Source organism: Triturus cristatus, chromosome 7 (assembly GCF_964204655.1).
Source record: "Triturus cristatus chromosome 7, aTriCri1.1, whole genome shotgun sequence".
Lineage (NCBI taxonomy): Eukaryota > Metazoa > Chordata > Amphibia > Caudata > Salamandridae > Triturus > Triturus cristatus.
The window spans coordinates 237,546,228-237,561,224 of NC_140590.1; the positions used below are offsets into that span (position 1 = coordinate 237,546,228).

A 14,997-nucleotide genomic window follows, 5' to 3' on the forward strand; every position below is an offset into this window, starting at 1 on the left:
GGGGTGAGGGGGAGGCACAGGTAGATTAAGGGACATGAAGCCACCGAAGCAGTGTTGTGGGAGAGATGGGGGGGGTGAGAGGGGGGGGATAAAGGGACGGAAAGCAAATGAAACAACGGAATAAGTAACAGGTCAAAAAAACAAAAAAGAGTTGTCTCGAAGTATAAATAACCTGAACAGTAAGAACACATGTAAGACTCCTCCTGGGAAGATATAACATTTCGAAAAAAGTGTATTCACCAATAAAAAGCCAGAATTTCTGAAGGACTGCAAGAGGAACCAATTGAAAAGATGGGCATTTTTTAAAGCCCATATCCTCGATACAGCATGTCTCAAAGAGACCTAATAAATGAGGACAATACAACACTATGGCAAGATAGTCTGCAGGCACGATGAAACACACAAGTTTGAAATAAAAATATCCTTATTTGTAAGGAACAATATTGAACCGAAGAAGTGTCAACATTGTATTACTATTAGCCACAGCATCAAATGCCTGTTTTCTGAAAGAACCAGAAAACATTTCTAGCTCCAGAAACACAGTATTAAAGGAATACAATGAATGAAGGGAAGGGTCACCAGTAGATTTGCAATGCTCATGAGAATCGTAGGTGTATTAAGAAAACAATCACCACAAGGAGTATTTGTTCGGAACAGAATCAACGAGATATAAACAAAATCTTCCCTTTCAGGGTCTTCTATCTGAAGAAAGTGAGGATGAGTGGCATAGGGAGAGAGATGAAGCAAATCCCACATCCCAGGGATGTAGGGATTTTCTGGCTCTGAGGAGGAATGGCATTTAATAGACTTCTTTAAAATATGCTTGGATTTCACTGGGATTTGAGACAATGAAAGATATCAGTTCTCTTGCTTGGCTTGCCTTGGTCCTATAGAAGCCTAGGTAATGAGAAGCCTCTCTGCACTCCATATGCCTTCTCATCGGTGCACCCAATTATGATTTTGGTGATATCAATGCATAAATTCCATACAGTTGCAAGCCATTACGAAGTACCCTTTGAAGAATCTGTTTGGAAAGGGACTAAGAGCCTCTGGAATCACTGTAGCTCTAGGTTATATGACAGCTTGGGACGTATAGATCCTTTCCAAGTCAGTGCAGCACTTGAGAGGCATCACTAAAAGTACATGGGACTCTCAAGCTGTAGTTCACTGCTCTTTCCAGAGTCTATCTAAACCAGTTATGAATGAGGAAACAGCTTCTCATTGCTTCCAAGAATGGTAACCACAACACCATGACAGTCCGGGTCCAAGGTAAAGCCTATGTGTATTCAATACATAATTGCAAAAGAGAGATTACAGGAGACTATGCCTGTTCGAATTGATCCTTCTTAGGGGAATTTACCCTGAAACATTTAGCTTTTTCCTACTAGTCTTTGCCAACTCTCACTGCACGACCGTAGGAATCTGGGCACCTTCCCACTGCACTGCAGAAGGAAGGTGCATGAACCCGTTTCACCCGCATTGGGCAGGCATTGCATGCGCAATGGGTTTAGGTGCTGTGCCTCCGGGCGAACTGTAAACAGGTACACCACATACCTGGAGCGGGTACGACACGGGTTAGTAGTGGGACATAGCACTGACTGTGCCACTCACCAGATAGCCTGTCAACCATGTATCGGGGATGTATGACGTTACAACGCACACTTTTACAACGCATGCACTTACAACGCATTTTTTACAACGCATAATCCATTACAACGCATGACATTACAACGCATGACACTACAACGCATTTTTAAAAAATACCTTTACAACGCATTTCCATTACAACGCATACTACCTTTACAACGCATACCATTACAACGCATAATATTAAATTACATTTAAGGCAAGTATTAGATAGTGTAGGGGTAAAAGTTACTTTTCTAACTCCAGGGGGTGCAACAGTAGGGTAAGTGTTGGATAGTATAGGGGTAAAAATTACTATTCTAACTCCAGGGGGTGCAACAGTGGGGTAAGTGTTGGATAGTATAGGGGTAAAAATTACTATTCTAACTCCAGGGGGTGCAACAGTAGGGTAAGTGTTGGATAGTATAGGGGTAAAAATTACTATTCTAACTCCAGGGGGTGCAACAGTAGGGTAAGTGTTGGATAGTATAGGGGTAAAAATTACTATTCTAACTCCAGGGGGTGCAACAGTAGGGTAAGTGTTGGATAGTATAGGGGTAAAAATTACTATTCTAACTCCAGGGGGTGCAACAGTAGGGTAAGTGTTGGATAGTATAGGGGTAAAAATTACTATTCTAACTCCAGGGGGTGCAACAGTAGGGTAAGTGTTGGATAGTATAGGGGTAAAAATTACTATTCTAACTCCAGGGGGTGCATCAGTAGGGTAAGTGTTGGATAGTGTAGTGTAATATTATGCGTTGTAATGGTATGCGTTGTAATGGTAGTATGCGTTGTAATGGAATGCGTTGTAAAGGTAGTTTTTAAAAATGCGTTGTAGTGTCATGCGTTGTAATGGATTATGCGTTGTAAAAAATGCGTTGTAAAGGTAGTGCGTTGTAAAAGTTGCGTTGTAAAGGTTGTTCCCCATGTATCGGGCTTGCCATTGCAGGCCGGTCAATCAATCAATCAGGGAATTGTGAAGCGTGCTACTCACCCGTGAGAGTACAAGGCTTGGGGGCGAGGGGAGGTGCAGTTACGAGTCAGCCGAAGAGCCAGGTCTTTAGGCTCATCCTGAAGGTGTGCAATGTGGGGGAGGGTCTGATGTTGACCGGGAGCTTGTTCCAGGCTTTTGCGGCGATGTAGGAGAAGGCTCTTCCATCCACTCTGGTTCTGCGGATACGTAGGGTTTCTGCTAGGGCGAGGGCGGCGGAGTAGAGGTTTCTCTTGGGTACGTGGAAGGAGACTCTTTCCTTGAGGTATATGGGTCCGTTGTTGTGGAGGGATTTGTAGGCTCGGGTGAGTAGCTTGAAGGTTACTCTCTTCTCAAAGGGGAGCCAGTGAAGGTCTCGCATGTGTTGGGTGATGTGATCATGTCGTGGGACTGCGAGGATGAGTCTGGCTGTGGTGCTCTGAATGGTCTCAGGTTTGTGCAGCAGGGTTTTGTTGATTCTAGCATAAAAGGCGTTTCCGTAGTCCAGTCTGCTTGTTAGGAGTGCATGGGTGACGGTCCTTCTGGATTTGGGGAGATCCATTTGAAGGTCTTGCGAAGGATGTAGAGGGTGTTGAAGCAGGTGGAGGTGACGGCGTTGATCTGGCGGGTCATGGTGAGGGGGGGGGGGGGGGAAGTAGAGTATGATGCCGAGGTTCCGTGCGTGGTCCGGTGGGGGTGGGGGGTTGCCGAGGGCGGTGGGCCACCAGGTGTTGTCCCAAGCTGAGGTGGTGAGTCCGAGGATGAGGATTTCAGTCTTTTTCGAGTTGTGTGTCAGACAGCTGATGCTCATCTAGGATGCAACGTCTTTCATTCCTTTATGAAAGCAGAGTTTGGTGGTGTCGGGTTCCTTCATGAGGGAGAGGATGAGCTGGGGGTCATCAGTGTAGGATACTATGCTGAGTCCATGCTGACGGACGATGGCGGCAAGGGGGGATGAGCTTTGTGGTACTCTGCAGTTGATCTATGTGGGTTCGGAGAGGAAGGGTGGGAGTATGATCCTTTGGGTTCTGCCGGCGAGGAAGGAGCAGAGCCAGTCGAGGGCGGTTCCCTGAATGCCGACGTCGTGGAGTCTGGCTGCGAGAGTGTAGTGGGAGACGTTGTCGAAGGCTGCGGAGAGGTCTAGTAGGAGGAGTGCTGCGGTGTGGCCTTGGTCGAGGAGCGTGCAAATGTAATCTGTGGCGGCCAGGAGTACGGTCTCAGTGCTGTGGTTGCTGAAGAATCCAGATGGCGTTCTCTTCGATGAAGTTTGTCAACTGGGCATTGACGATCTTCTGGGTGACTTTGGCCGCAAAGGGGAGAAGAGAGATGGGCCAGTAGTTTTTCATGTCCGTCGGATCTGCCGTGGGTTTCTTGAGGAGGGGCTTGACTTCTGCGCGTTTACAGTCATCGGGAATGTGCCAGATTCGAAGGTGGAGTTGATGGTATGTCGTAGCTCGGATGCCATGGAAGATGTGTGGCGGGCAGGGGTCCGTGGGGGCTCATGAGTGCGTGCTCTTCATGGTCATGGCGGCATCTTCAGTGCAGACCGGGGTCTAGGCGGTGGTGGTAGGCTGGCTGTAGTCGCTGGAGGAAGGAGTTGTTTCTGGAGTCTGTTCGCTGAAATTGTCGTAGAGGGCCTTGATCTTTAGATGGAAGCAGGAGTCTAGCTTGTTGCATAGGTTCTGGGAGGGTGTGACGTCCGTGGCTTCGCTGAGGGTGGGGTTTGGTGAATTGCTGGATGATGCTGGATAGTTGTTTTGAGTTGCTGGAGTTGGCAAGGATTTTGTGCCGGATGAAGGTCTTTTTTGTGGATCTGATGAGTTGGTGGTATTCGGTCATGGCGTTCTTGTAGGTGGTCTAGTCTTCAGTGGTTTTGCTGTACCTCCATCGTTTTTTGAGAGGTCAGCAGGTGCGTCTGGATTTTTGTAGTACGGTGGTGAACCACGTGGACTTCACGGGGTGCTGTCTGATGAGGTTTCGGAGGAGGGCAAGCTTGTCTGCGCAGTTGATGATCCACCGGTGTAGTTCTTTGGCTGCAAAGTTGGTGTCGGTCGAGGCGGGAGGGGTATAAGTGTTGAGGGTGGGGTTGAGTTGTTCCTCTGTGACCTTGCTCCAGTTCGTTCGCTGTGGGCGTGGAGTGGGTTTGTGTGCGGTAGTATTGTTGAAAGAGAAGTGTACGCAGTGGTGGTCCATCCAGAAGGGCAACGTTGTGTCGCTGAAGCACATATTGTTCCCTTCTGCGAAGATGGGGTCAAGGGTGTGTCCTGCGTTGTGGGTGGGGGTGATGATGAGCTGTTTCAGTCGGATGTTGGAGAGGTAGTCCAGGAGGGCGGCGGATTTGGGGTAGCTGGGGTTGTCATGGTGGAACTTCAGGTCTCCGATGAGTAAGTAGTCAATGGAGGCGATGGCATGGGGCACGACGAGGTCGGTTATGGTTGTGGTAAACAAGGTTTAAGGTCTGGGGGTCTGTAGGAGAGGGTACCGCTCAGCGTTGTTCTAGGGCTGGTCTGGATCTGGTAGTGTTCGATGGTGGAAGGGGAGTCGCTCAGTGCTGGAGGTGGAGAGGAGGTGGGAGCTCCTGTGTGCGATGGCGAGTCATCCTCCCGGGCGGTCCTTCCTCTGGATCTTGTATCCGTCAGGGATGACGGTGGCAATGTCGGGGGCGGAGGAAGCATTGGTCCAGGTTTCCGTGAAGAAGGCGTCTAGTGAGAGGGTGTCGAGGAGTTCACAGATCTCTCTGGCATGTCTGTACAGTGAGCGCACGTTGAGGAGGATGCACCTCAGGGCTTCGGCGGTGCTGGCTTCCGGCGCAGGTGGCCATGGGGATCCGAAGGATGGTGAAGGAATGTTGGCAAGAGAACTGGCTGTGGGTGGTGTTCGGCATCGACAGCTGGCAGTTGTTGTTCCTTCCGGGGTTAAGTGTAAGAAGGGGAGCTGAGTCATGGCGGTGGGTGGTCGAAGAACCAGGGTCCCTGGCGCAGGTCACGGTCAGGATGCGGTCAGGCGCAGACGAGCTTGCATTTGGCGGTCCAGTGGCGCGCACGCTGCGTAGCCGCGCTGCTGCTGCCATTAAATAGGGAAAGGGGGAGGGAAGGGCAGCTGGGAGGCGGAAGCGGGAACCGGCAGGAGGGAGGGGGGAGGGGCAGCAGAGGCAAAAAATGGGCACCGAGGGCACAACAGGAAAGGGGGCAAAATAAAATTAAAAACAAAAAATAAAACACAAAGGGACAGAAAAAGGGCAAAACATGAAGACAGACAACAGCGAACCAGCAGAAGAGCAAGGGTCGCCCACTGGACCATCAGGGATGAGGCATAGGCAGGAGCCTGAGGGAGGAGGAGGGACTCGAACACCTACCTAGCAAAGACGTGAAAGGGGCAGCGGCCCAACAGCGGAGCTGCAAGGGCTGGGAGGTAGGCCTCTGACCAGGAGGTCAGAGGTCTTGCCATTGTGCCCAACCTAGGTTGACATCACTTACACCTCATCCAACCCTGAGTGGGTCGTCCCATACAATGAGGGCGCAAGGGGTGTGGTACGCTGAAGGCCGGGCAGTTATATATGGATGTTCCCTGCCCCGTAGTGAGAAGCCCCTCTTTTGTAATGGTCTCTTAACACGGGCTACTCCTGGGGTGTTGCCGATTCTCGTGTGGGACTTCAGGCCTCGGAGCATGTCCTCACTGTCAAGGCAGTGTAGACGTGCATGCGCCTTTCTACACAGACTGGGAGGAGGCGTGTTCTTAGACATGGGCCAGTCTACCATCGCAGACTGAGGACTGCACACTTGTGGGTGTGCTACCGGCCCTCATGCTGTTTCAAATACGTGTCCCACCTGCTGGTGCAGGCTTGAGGATGCGCCTTGGCACCTATGGAGTTTTGGATAGGTGTCCGGCCTGTCATCGCGGGCTGGTGAGTGCATACCTGCATCCCCAGTGTTATAACACCAGGGTCAGGCCTGCCTGTTGCAGACCTGTGTCTATGCCCTTGCACCCATGGTGAAAGTGGCAAGGTGCCTGGTCCGCCATCGCAGGCTGGTTGTGAACAATTGCACTCGTAAGTAGGCAACTCGTGTTCCGCTGGTCTGGGCAGGGTGGTGTGCGCGCACTCGCACCTAATGTGCTAGGGCCAGGTTAAGCCCAGGTGCCTGGCCTGTCATTGCAGGGCGGCATGGGTGTCTATAGTGATTAAACTCATGCACAGCCTGCCATTGTAGGCCACTGTATGTGCGCACCCACACCGATGGTGCCCATCATTGCGTGTGCCGCCTGCCATCTCAGGCTTGTACATCTGCTTAGTTTAACCAGTGCCCAGTCTGCCAGTGCAGACTTGGGCAGACACACATGAACACATGATGGTGCTGGGGACTATGTGTCCAGCCTGGCATTGCAGGTCTGTGTGCGCACTAGCGCCCAAGTAGTGAGGAATACAGGTGTGTGTTTTCACTACCTATGAGGCTTGCTTTTCCCACAGGTTAACATGGGGCAGTAGTTGAAATTACTTTGAGCTGCAATAGTAGATTGCAGGAAAGCAGACTCATGAGGTTTCCTATCAATGGATTCCCTCTGTCAATCCCTTTCCAGTGGGAAAGGGGTTTTTGGTATTACCTGCTTAGAAATGCCCCTTTTAGAATACAGACATTTCTATGCTCTAAAAGTCTTGTGTGCCATAGTGCCTGGCTCCAGTGGGCACCAGGGACCGGGGAAGCACATTTCTGCATTCCCCAGCAACAGCTATAAACTATGGGCATATCATTAGAATGGCAGACTTCTGCCAGTTGGGGGCCGGATCGGATAAATGGGAGTAGTTTTGAGACTTGGCCTGTAGTGGCTGGATCATGGCCCCACTAAAGATTAAGAGCTGCATTCCAGGGCCCCATAGCAAACAGACCTACAATTTAGGGGAGACATCTATGGTTTAAAGGGAAACCCCTTAACCCATTCCCAACTTCAAAGACACATGACAGTATAACTACGGGTGCCATCCTTCAGCAAAGGGTGAGATACGCTTGTAGGGACACAGGACCGGAGAACAAGGACTGCGTGGTGCACATTGCAAGGCCTCCTGTTTTCCTTGAGATCTCAGGGACATCAAAGATCTCCTGCGAGGGACCTACACCATCTATCTATGACATCTGGAGAGCAGTTTCTCCTCATGTGCTCACATCGGCTACTGAATCCCAACTGATAACCCGGGCTGAGCATGGAAATAAGACATGTGAATAGAGGCCAGATTGTCTAATGCAGAGCCCCAGAAATCAGGCCTGTGGTACCTGTACGGCTGAGACCCAGACCCCAATAAATGTCTTGTTGATAGTGAGTGAATTCACTGGTTGTGGGACCCGGCGTGGCCAGTTTCATCGATTGTGCCCCATCTCTCTCATGCGACGCGCAGACTGCATGCTCATTGCAAGAGGTGGTAGATTCACAGGGTGTGACCCTCGGAGGTGGGGTGTACCCGTAGTAGTGCCTCATTCTACCCTACGTGGCTCTACTGAACTTGCACCTGTGAGTGTGTGACCGGAATTACCTGTGTTACCCATCTCAACGTGTACCGGTCATTGTGCCTCGTTTTCAGGGAGGTACGGAATTGGCAACTGTTTTTGAGACCTGAAGTGTCTGATGTAATCTGTACCAACACGTACCAGATGCTGTGCCCGGATTGGCTGGGCACGAACATGACCAATGTGTACCTGTCAGGATGCCACCTCCTACCAACAGGCTTCCCTGTGTCACTCCCCATTCATCAGTTGCTCCCCTTTTGATCCTCTCTGCAGGGGACCAACTGCCCTCTCCACTCCTGGCCCCTTCCAAATACCTCTTGGCAGTAGCAAGAGAGATTGCCAGGGTTGAAGAAACGTTTCCGAGCCAGTTAGCAAGGGGTTAAGAGACTGCATGACTCCACCATGTTTTGAGACCTGTGGGTGAACTTACAGAGTGGCTGTTCAACTCCCCTAGTTTAGGTCTACCTCCCAATTAAAACTTGCTACATATCCCCACCTGCTTCCCCAGGATCGAGACTAAGTGTGACTTTGGCCGCGTGTGGCCTAGTATTTGGGGCTGATTATCTCAGAACCATGCAGTATGTGGAATACATGACATAGGCAAGAGCAGTTTCATATCATAACAACATCAGATCACAATAGGCCCCCAGTATAACCATGCCACATGCCGTTATTAAAGTCTTACAATATAGTTGGCTTTGTGTGCTGTCACAGGGGGGTGATCTTGTTTCAGCAGCTCTGGCCTGTGCCCTGCTTACCACTGCTTGCCTGGGTCATGCGGCTCAGATATTATGTGGATCAACACCACTCAATGTGGCATGGCATCAGCACACGCCTAGAGGCTTCTATCCCCTAGCAGCACAGGATTAAATGAGTCATGGAGGACGGAACTTTTTCCGTGCCCGGGTGATCGCGACAGATTCACCGTCAGCTGCTAGTTTATTGGCGAGTGGAAACAGCAGATTTGCTATATTTGGATATGTGTTTGTTTGCGTTTGCATGCGCGCAAATGTTTAAGTGCACCTAAGAGTAAGCATGTGTGTTAAGTGCTCCTAACTGTAAGCATGTGAGCACATCCTTGTCAATCTGTGTGTGTGATAAATGTATGGGAGTAGGGGTACATAATGTGGATATCTTGTGCACTCTGCATTATGGTGACCACCCCTGAAATAATGAGGACACTGGCCTACAATGGGTATCAAAGTGCCTCATTCGCATAATGGGGACTATGCCTCCCATAATGGCTCTGGAATATTGTCTTCATCTTTGGCATAGTGTAGACATACTGGAATTAGTGCACCCTTGGCATTATTGTGGTCACTAATCTGGCATTAAAGTGGTTGTGATATATTGGACCACCTTGGTATTCTGGTTGCCAACTCTGACAAAGTGATGACATCTCTGGTTCAGTATGGCTGAGTGCACAATCTTAGGTTTTTATGGATTTACATTTTAATATACTTTTGACTTTCATCTACTGCTCACCGTGCCATAACAGTAGATAATTTCTAAGCTCATCGGACATATAGCACACACAGGTTTCACTTTCTCATTATAGGTAAAAATAGCCAATGTTCATAAGCCTTCAATGACAAATTTAGGGCACTTTTTCAATATCAGTTAAGAAGGTATTTAGAATTCAGTGTTGTACACCTGTATATACAATTAGAAACACTGGCAGTTTAGTTCGGAGTTTCAGGTTTGTGGCAGCACTTGGTCAAAAATATCTTCAATGATCTCAGGTCTATGAGAAAAAAAATGTTTCGGCTTATCAATCAGGGAAGGGTAGAAAGCCATTTCCAAATAATACAAAGTCCATCATTCTTTACCAAGAAAGATAACTTACAAATAGAGGACGTTCACGGTTGTTGCCAATCTACATCAGAATGGGCATCCAGCAAATTCACCCCAATTGGCAGATTCATAACTTGCTTCTGCAATAACAAAAAATATGCAATTTGTGGCATTTATAGTGCACTTCCTCTGCCACAAAAGCTCTCAATGGCTCTCCCAAAAGAAAGATTGTAAGAAACACGTTCTCACTCTCCAGTTACTTCACAGAGCACTAAAACTGTGTACGTTATTTTAAAAACTAAGCAGACTTTCCAGAATTTTCCTTCCTTTGTATTTATGAACAGGCAGGCAGAGCAGGATGTTAGTGCACAGGAGACTTTTAGTGACCCAGAAGTCATTTGTATCAGATAGGGTCAATGACACCAGTAACGCAGTTACTCCATAGCCCACCCCGGTTGTGCCCAGTCCACACTCATGGGGACCTGGCACCAGAGAGCACTGGAGTCTCCTTATCCATACCTTTGAACTAGCCAGTACATGGGAGCCCCACAGCGAATTTCACAACCAAATGCACGCTGGTACCATTATAACTACAGAATAACTCCGCCTCCACCCCACCAAGCCCCACCAGCCTAAGTTTTCCGAGACCAATGAAGAGTCCATTAAATAGTCTTGTACTTTGTTTCTAATGGGGACAGGAGTATCATTTCTTATTACGGAAAACGTTGTCCTAAACACAACTCTTCATTAATACGATGTCTCTTAACAAGTGTATTGATGTACAAGGGATACATGCAGGACTAATGCAAGGATGTTTAGCATGTTGGGCCAAATAGCATTTTGAAATTGGAGCACTTCCTGCACTTTGTCCCCAGCATTGGCAAAGTCATCAGGGATGATTTTCATGGGATACATTTGTGTATTGTAAAATTCAAGTAATAAATAAAGTTGGTAAGACTCCAAATAGTAAGATTGCAGGTTAAGTTTATTCCATTAAAGTGATCCCATCCATCCAGCAGGAGATATCGGGTGCAACTGACATACAACTGCAGATGCATCTCTACACTAGGCTCTATTACCATGGTGCACCTTTAAATGTAAGCAGCATCTCTGGTATGATAGATACAACTATGAAATAAGAAACTTTAAGTAACTTCAAGATATTACACACCTTCCTCCTATATACAAAACTAAATAAAGAAATTGAATAAAACAATATACACCAAAACATATTACATGAGAAAATCGTTGAACCTTAAGGGCAACTTGGACAACCTCTGGGTTTCTCATGGCACCTCCAATGCCACTTAACAGTAGGTTTAGGTTGAGAAACATCAGGAGAGCATTTATCTTCATTGTCACACAACTTACTATTCTTTATGATCACCACTCTGTTGAGATTCCAAATGCGCGAATCCTCGGTTTTGATAGAATTGGTCAATACTTTGTGGGGTTTCTGAAACAAAGTGGAAATTTTCCTACCAGCAGGAGCTCTGATCACTAAATCACCCACCTTGACAGAAGTAACCTTCACCGCTTTTCTTAGATCATAGTTCCTTTTACGTGCCTTTATTTTTTCATTTTCTTTGACCTTCCAATCACTAACAGACGCCTTTACACCTCTTTTAGATTCTGTGTCATTAATCCAGAAAGGCGCAACTAGAGTACTAGCACATCTTCCTTTAAGTAATTCAAAAGGTGTACGACCAGTTGTACATGGGGTGTAACTGTAAATTTCAACTTTCCTGATGACTTCCTTTTTCCAATCTAAACAATTTTGTTTAGCTAAATCAATGGTCTCCTTTAAAACACGGTTGAAGCGTTCCACCATACCATTGCTCTCTGGGTGATATAGAGCACATCTCTTGTGTTTGATGGAACACTCAAAGAAAAACTCCTCAATTTCACTGGAGACCAATTGTGAACCATTATCAGTCAATATGGAACCAGGCAGCCCTTCTCTTCCAAAAACCTCCTTGAGGAACTCTATCACATGCATGGTATCAATGCATTTAGTGATTTTTACTTCTGGCCACCTGGAAAGAAGATCAATTAGCACAAAGACATAACTTTCACAACCATTTCCACAAATTGGCCCAAAGATATCAAAGGCCAACCCTTCCCATGGTTTCTTCGGCCTTTCTCTAATTATCATGGGTTGGACTCTAGGTTTCTGACATTTTTCACTCATGCAACAAGGTATGCATCCCTCACTAGTCTCTCAACCTGCAAGTCCATTCCTGGCCACCAATAAGTAAGTCTTAATCTCTCCTTAGTCTTGGACATTCCAAGATGACCCTCATGTGCCATCTCAAGGAGTTCTTTGCGAAGTGAAACTGGTGGAATTAATCTGGTTCCCCTAAAAATAAGGCATTCACACTCAGCTAATTCATCCTTTACAAACCAATATTTTTCACAGTTCCCTTTGACCTTCTTGGCCCATCCATTCTGGAGTAAACAGTTTACCTCAAGAAATTCTTTATCTTTTGCACATTCTTCTCGCCATTTATTTTCCTTTATTCCACCAACCTCAATGGTACGAACCCATTCATTGATATGATCTTCCTCAGCTTCACCTTTATCATCACTTTGTGCCACTAATCTTGACAAAGTGTCAGCAACACTATTCCTAGCACCAGGCAAATACTCAACTTTAAAATTGTAACCCTGAAGTCCTACAACCCATTTGGAAATCCTTCCCGAAATGGCATCTATACTTTTTTGTTAAATACTTGACACAGGGGTTTGTGATCCGTCAGCACCTCAAATTTCACACCCCACAGCAAGTTCTTGAGCTTCTTTATGGCCCAGTGGACAGCTAGGGCCTCTCTTTCAGTCACAGAATATCTCAGTTCTGCACCTCTGAGGCCGCGTGGCAAGAACAAAATGACATTCTCTGTATCACCATCCTTCTGTTATAACACACCCCCCAAACCTTTCATGCTGGCATCAGTAATGAGGACAGTTCTTTTAGTGGGATCTAAACTTTTCAACTTGGGAGTTTTCTTGAGCATTTTCTTAACTGCCAGAAATTCCTTTTCACACTCATCTGACCATACAAAATTGACACCCTTGCATAACAATTTCCGCATGTTCACACATACCAGCAAAGTTCTTCATAAATTTGTTATAGTATTCTGACAGTCCAAGAAATTACATTAGTTCCTCCTTGTTGGATGGCATTTACAAGTTCGGCTTTGGGCTGAACACCCTGACCTGAAATTGTGTGTCCCAGATAGTCTATTGATGACTTTTTGAAATTGCAGTTATCAACCCTTACAGTTAAATTGTATTCCTTAAATTTCTTGAAGACTTCCTTGAGTATCAAATCATGTTCCTCATCATTTCTCCCATAAACTAACACATCATCTTGATACATTTTTACCCCTGAACTCCTTTCAATAACTTTTCCAAAGCTCTCTTAAAGACAGATGCGGCAGACACCAGACCAAATGGTAATCTAACAAACCTGTAAGTTCCAAATGGAGTGATGAATGCTGTCAGGTCTTTAGATTGGTCTTTCAGTTTTATCTGATGATAAGCTGATTTTAAATCAACAGTAGAAAAGACACTAGCACCTTGTAAAAGCATTAACAAGTCAGATATTTTTGGTAAGGGATATTTATCTATGATGACTTGTTTGTTCAATTCTCTCAAGTCAATGCATAAGCGCAGACTACCATTAGATTTCCATGCGGCTACGACTGTGCCAACCATCTAGCCCCTTCTACTTCTTCAATGAGGCCTTCTTTTTAAAAATGTTCCAGTTCTCCTTTCATCTCATCTCTCACTGAAAGTGGGACACTGCGAAATTTAGAAGCCACTGGTATTGCTCTAGGAATTAATATTATATTGTGGGTATACCCTCGTAAGCACCCCAACTCATCCTTAAAAACATCTGGAAACTCTGTCTTTAAGACAGTGGTGAAGTCATCATCACAATTTTGAACCAAAACATCATTACTTTTAAAATCTTCTCTCAAAATAATAGGAGGATCACTATTGGGGTCTAGCATTACTCCAAGATCCCTCTGATGAAACTGAGGATGCGGTCACCTTTATGTGAAACGTATATTTTCCCCGTGGCATATCTCCCTTCGTACTCTATCAACCCAGTAAAGTACTCTAAAAGTTTTATGGGTTTACCCCCATAAGCATAAGGTCTTTTATCAGCTTTGAGTAGTTTTACAGTGTTAACAAGTTTACTCATGAAGTATTGTCTTGAAATTATGGTAATTTTTGCCCCTGAATCAAACAAAGCTTTGCTACCCTCTTTTATTACATCCAAAGGGCCTTTCTTACTATTATCTGATATTTGGGAAACAACTTGACCGCAATGGCAATCAGATTCATTCTCACTATCACTACTGCTGTTGTCTGCACGAACAGCAAGAACCTTCCCTTTGTTCTTCTTGACATTGCAAACCGAAGTGAACTGTCCAACCTTTTTGCAAATGTTACAATTCGACTTGAGACCAGGGCATTTTTTATCATTAGCCAAATGCTTTTCACTCCCACACCTGTAATACTTGAGTCTTACATCTCTCATGTTCTTTCTCTGTTCCTTTTTCATACTACTTTTCTTAAACTCGTTTGCTTTTGAGTTAAATTTTACTAACTGAATAGAGTGGTCTTTGTTCTCGCGTTTAGTAATAATATCCACACATTTCAAAGAATGTTCAATTTGTTTAGCAATGGATATTACCTCCTCAAGAGTGAGTTCATCTTTTTGCCAAAGGTCACTTCTGACCTTCTCAACATTGCATCCCAGCATGAATTGGTCCCTTATTCTTTCTTCAACAAGGGCACCAAATTTGCATGAGGACGCTAGCTTCCTAAGGGCAGTAACATAGTTTTCCACAGACCCTCCCTCATTTTGTGCCCTTCTACCAAAATGATACCGTTAGAGAATGGTGCTCACTTTAGGTAAATAGTGTCTGTCAAGTTTCAAAATACAAATTTCATATTCATTTAGAGCCTGATCATCTACATCGGGCAGATGGTCAAACACCTCTTGTCCCTCAGAGCCGAGACAATGGAGGAGAAGAGCTGTCCGCCTTTCAGCACTAAGGTTAGTACCACAAACTTTAGCATCTCTCTCAAAAACTTTTT

General features: G+C 46.1%; 1 protein-coding gene across 7 annotated transcripts in view; it reads right to left on the minus strand.

Moving 5' to 3' along the window:
* LOC146809297 (uncharacterized) overlaps positions 1-14,997 on the minus strand; it is a 245,255-nt gene that overhangs the window by 184,336 nt on the left and 45,922 nt on the right. For 4 of the 7 annotated variants that reach the window (XR_014966391.1, XR_014966390.1, XM_085616107.1 and 1 more), the window contains one exon: positions 9,938-10,025. The exons of the other annotated variants lie outside the window; for them this stretch is intronic. The gene's annotated coding sequence lies outside the window, so the exon portion shown is untranslated. The remainder of the gene's footprint in view (positions 1-9,937; positions 10,026-14,997) is intronic. 7 annotated transcript variants of the gene reach the window in all.